We start from the raw sequence: 6,133 nt of genomic DNA on the forward strand, positions 1-6,133 counted from the left end.
TTATGGATTGGTGCAATTCAAAGTTGTTTACAGGATCAACTGAGAACTTCACAATTCGACATTTCTTCTGGTTAGTTGAGGAAGACAATATTCCTATTCTATATGATTGTGATACCATCAATTCATTAGGTAAATGGCATTTGTTTAAGAGTTCTAATTCAAACACATGGACTATATTCACAAGGGAGCTTGCTTTTTTTTGTCAATTTTGTGTTTTTGGTGATTGGGAATTTTGTGAGAATATAGAATGGGTCGAATAATGGCAACAAAGATCGTTGACACCCACAGAAACAAATGATCCACATGAAAGAACAAATGAAGACATGGATCATATGTTTGCATTAGATGACTATGATCGCATTTCAGATCTTATACAAGAAGGTAAAATTCAATTTGAAATTAGTTTTGGTTTATTAAACAGTACATACATAAAATATTACAATGTATATATTTTTGTTTTTTATATCTCAATAAATATTAAAATGAAATTGGTTTGCAGGACATGTGTATATTGTTGTTGCACCAGAGGACAATGAAGAGGGGGCAAAATATTGGTTGGATTGATGTGTAGAACCAAAACATAAGTTAACCACTCCTCGAGTATATGATGATGGATATGACTATCCAACAGGATATGTGGTTGTTGTTGGAACTTGGCTACACAAATATCTAACAAGAAAGAATGGATTGCTCGCATTTGAAGATTATGAATCAGAGAAGAAGATTATACACTACCCACATTTGGTAGTGGCAACTAATATAAAATTGGATAGATATTGCGGTAGACCTGCTAATAAACAATTATGGACACTCTCTATGGATTAACATGAGACAATTATGGATGCATTGCAAAAGAGAGAGGATGCAGATGGTATAATAGAATGAATAAATACAAGTAAGTTATAATTTTGTTCCCTTAAGCCATCTCCCTTTTAAAAGTCATGATGTATACTTTATGTTGCATTTTAAATCATGCATCTTAATTATAAAAGCTAATCAAATAATTTTGTTGTATGTCTCCCACAAGTAGAAGGCATCAATGACTACCATTGTTTGTGCATACTTTATGTTGCATTTTGAATAATTACAAGTAAGTTATAGTTTTGTACCCTTAAGCCATCTTCCTTTTAAAAGTCATGATCTATTCTTTATGTTGCATTTTAAATCATTCATTCTAATTATAAAATCTAATCATATAATTTTTTTTCAGGTCTCCCACAAATAGAAGGCATCAATGACTACTACTGTTTGTGTATACTTTATGTTGCATTTTGAGAGATATATCCTAATTACGATAATTTAAGCTGATCGATTTTATTTATTTATTTAAGGTCTTCCACATGTAGATGCCATCAATGAATACTACTATTTGTGCATTTAAGGATATATAATAAAGAAATATCTTTGTAAGATGTGAGGTTCAATTGTCTAACTTTACTTGAATAAATGTAATTTTCTTGCACAAATATAGAATTATGATAATGTATTTTATAAAAAATGTATTTTTTTTGCAGGTCCCTTAGGAGATGAACTCAAAGATTTTAGATAGGCTTGATACACTTTATGTAATATTTAATTGATAGACTTTTGGCAAATTTTATGTACGAGTTGATAGAATTTTGGTCATGAGGACCACTATATCTATCATTTTTTTCATTATGTTCTAGAATAAGTTCAATTAAGTTAACTATGTTCATTATGATTCAGTTAAGTTCAATCAAGTTCAATTCAGTATATTGTGTTTGAATTAAGTTCAATTAAGTTGAACTAGTTCAATTATTTTGGTTTTTTTCGAATGAAGTTCAATTCAATATATTTTTTGTACATTATCTTCTAGATTAAGTTCAATTCAATATATTACATGTTTTATAAAATGTAATTGATCTACTTTTGGTCAATTCTATGTATGAGTTGATAGACTTTCAGTCATGAGGACCACTATATCTCTCATTTTTTGTTCATTATGTTGTGGAATAAGTTCAATTAAGTTAACTATGTTCATTATGATTCAATTAAGTTCAATCAAGTTCAATTCAGTATATTATGTTCGAATTAAGTTCAACTAGTTCAATTCAATATATTATGTTTTAATCAAGTTCAATTTAGTATATTATGTTTTATAAAATGGATCAATCAACTTCTTAGATCAAAATTTATGACATCCTATATGAGAAAAGTAAGAAAATCTATGACATAAGAGAGATATAAGAGAGAATAGTAAGAACATCTTAAGACAAAATCAAATTTTCGTAAAATACATAAGTATGACATAAGGACATTAGTTCTTGAAACATGCTACAATTGACATGCCAAAGTTTTGCAAGAAGATTTGTAATCAAGAATAAAAACAAATATATTATCATCCCAAACAAGGGCACATTAATATATTAATAAACATAAATGTCATTAATTTTAAATTACAACTAGCCCAATTCAAATAGCGTAGTTTCAATGTTAAAAGTTAAAAGTTGTTACACTTCACACATGGTAGATAGATTTATTTAAGGTAAATTAGATGGTAACATGATCAACTCCACATAATATCTAATCCATATATATATGTAGTCCAAAAAAAACAAATGATCTAGTCCACATAATGCAACTGTCCATATATATAATGTACGTGTCCAAGAAAATATATATAATATTCTAACACATATATATAATGTACGTGTCCATATGTAATGCCCCTCCAGGAACCCTAAAGGAATGCAACACTAAAAGGCAACTAAAGGGTGAAATATATATATTTTTATAAAAAGATTAAGTGCATTAATTATTACATTGCACATTTAATAACGCAAGCGGAAGTCTAACAATGAAATCCTAAAGGGTTACCAACGAAGATTACTTCGTAACTAAAACAACATCAAAATGTTGATCCAATTATCCATCTAATTAGGGAACTCAATTGCAATTAATTAAATCATATTCATAAACTGAATTTCACATTGAAAGATTTAAAGTGATACAATATATTTATTTTCAATGAAGCATTTACACATAGGAATAAAGATAACTGGAATAACATACATTGAATTGAATTAAGATTATAGTATTCAATAATTACATGGCTTCCAATAGAACAAATAAAATACATAATTACAATGCCAAGGTTACTTACTAATACAATGACCACATGGGTCTCAAAGGTACAATAATCACGAACATGAGCTGATACATGTATCACGTATCACGTATGCCCATTTAATTAAGTTTCTAAAAAAAACTAATTAAAGTAAGTAATTTAACTCTATTTTATTTCTTTATTTTATTTTTAAAATCTAGAGAACAATAAATGCAATTAATTTTATTTATTTTCCACTAAATTTAAATAAAATTATATTTCTAATATAATGCAATTTGCAAACTAAATTTAATTACTTCATTTAATTAATTAAATCCATAATCACAAATGCATAATAATACATAAATTAAATATACTAATTATGAAATGACGCCATAAACTCAAATAATTAATCTAATCCACTAGGGTACACAAACCAAGAAGACCTAAACGAAGATTCTGAAAAAGTCAAACAACCCAAACTCGAAGGCCGAACAACTAGAAAAGACGACCAATTGACGCCACTCACAAGAGTGTAACTGAGGGTAAAATTAGGGTCAACCACTATCTCCTCCACTTCCATTGGACAAATAAGGCATGCTCAAACCTGTGAAGCCAGGTGGAGATGATACCCTATACCTACCTGGTACTTGTACCTACAATGTCCTGCATCATCAAACCACATGCATATATACAAATATAGAATACACAGCACACACACCGATAAAGGAGAATCGTGATGTTCCCTGTCTCACTAGAGTGAGTGAAGGAAAATCATCTCCTCACATCCAATACACTTGCAAACACATAACATATAAATACACATCGCATATGTAAAGTAAAAATGCCAGTCCATAACAATAATCCATAATAGTGTACTGAAATATCATAAATAAAGCATGCATCCCATATCCTAGTAAAGCATGAAATAGTGTCAAATAAGTCTAAATAACACATAGTAGTAATGTATCCACTGAAAGTAAACTACAGAAAAATATGAGTCTAACAAGTCCGATTGAGGAGGAGTACTACATTCTCCCCGCCAAAACTAGGCTTACTCTTGGAAGTCTAAAACAGATAAGAATAGAGCTCTCTCATCTTCGCTGCATCCTCCCAATTCACCGAGGTCTCATCATTTGGGTCCCATAGGACCCTTACCTGGTCGATGGTACGACCCCTGAGGGTCAAATCCTGATGCTGAAGAATGTGCACGGGCTCCATGGAAAGCTGCTCGTCTTCGACCTGCAAAGTGTTCCAATCAAGAACATGTGTCACATCAGGATGATAAGGTCGAAGAAATGAAACATGAAAGACATCGTGGATGCAGGATAGACTCAGTGGCAAGGCAAGATGGTAGGAAATAGGTCCTATCCTCTCAAGGATCTCAAAAGGGCCAACAAAATGAGGTGCCAACTTAGAACCCTTTCCATAATGGATGAGACTCTTCCGCGGATGCACTCTCAAGAACACATGATCGCCAACTGAAAACTGATGATCTACCCTATGAGCATCTGCATACTTCTTCTACCTATCTTGTGCAGCTACCAAATGCTCACGAATCCGCTCAACCTACTGCTCCATCTCTCAAAGAATATCTGGGCCTATACGCACCCTGTCCTCTAATCGATCCCAACTCAAAGGAGTATGACAAGGACGACCATACAATGTCTAGAAAGGAGACATACCTATGGAGCTATGGTATCCATTGTTATAAGAAAACTCCACTAGATAAATATAATCCTCCCAGTGTGACTATTGGTCCATAACATACATGCGAAGCATGTCCTCCAAAACCTGATTCACTCGCTCGGTCTAACCATTTGTCTCTGGATGATAAGCTGAACTAAAGTTCAACTGAGTCCCCAAAGCATGCTGAAGTGAGGTCCACAATGGTGAGGTAAAGATATGATCTCTATCAGAAATGATCCACCTTGGAATCCCATGCAACCTCACCACATCTTCCAAGAAGACTTGTGCCACCACTGCTGCCATATAGGAAGCTTGAATATGGACAAAATGAGAAACCTTGGTCAGTTTGTCAACAATGACCATGATGGCATCATGACGACGCAAAGAGACATACAACCCACCAATGAAATCCATGGAAATGATGTCCCATTTACAATCTGGTATCAAATTAGGCTGTAAAAGCCCTGCCGGGTGCCGATGCTTGGCCTTCACCCACTGACACTCTAAACACTTCGACACAAAATCAGCAATGTGGCGTTTCATACCAGTCCAATGATAAATCTGTCTAAGATCTATGTGCATCTTATTGACACTTGAATGTGTCGAATAAGGTGCACGATGAGCCTCAATCATGATCAAAATACAAAGACCCTCCAAAGGAGGCACATAGATCCATCCAAGGTGACGAAGAAGACCATCTGCCTCAAGATTATATCCAGAAAACCTACCCTCTAATGGCCTTCTAGACTCCATCATGGCTCTAACATCCTAATACCAAGTATCTTGAGGAAAAACTCCAAGAATTCTCTCTCTCAAGTCCACTCTAAGGGACAATGCTAAAACTTCATGCCACCTATGACTCAAAGCATTTGCCACCACGTTCTCTTTCCCTTGAATATAACAAACCTAAAAATCATACTTGCAGAGGAATTCCATCCATCTTCACTTTTGAGAATTCAAGTTTGGCTACGTGAATGTATACTACAAACTGCGGTGATCACTATGCAGCACAAATCGACGCCCTAACAGAAAATGCCACCATCTAACCAAAGCATGCACTATAGCTGCCAACTCCAAATCATGAACTGGATGGTTCAACTCATGGTTCTTGAGCTTGTGAGACTCATAGGCAACCACACACCCATCCTGCATAAGCACTACACCTATACCTTCTAAAGAGGCATCTGTGTATACCATTAAATCTCTAGATGGATCAGGAACTACCAAAATCGAATCAATGACAAGGAGTTCCTTCAAGGTACAAAAAGATGACTCACACTGCTTTGACCAAATAAACTTCTTCCCTTTCCTCTGAAGAGAAGTATTTGGGTGACTTATCCGGGAAAAACTCTAAACAAAGCGATGGTAATATCCGAC

This window comes from Cryptomeria japonica, chromosome 10 (genome assembly GCF_030272615.1).
Source record: "Cryptomeria japonica chromosome 10, Sugi_1.0, whole genome shotgun sequence".
Classification (NCBI taxonomy): Eukaryota; Viridiplantae; Streptophyta; class Pinopsida; order Cupressales; family Cupressaceae; genus Cryptomeria; species Cryptomeria japonica.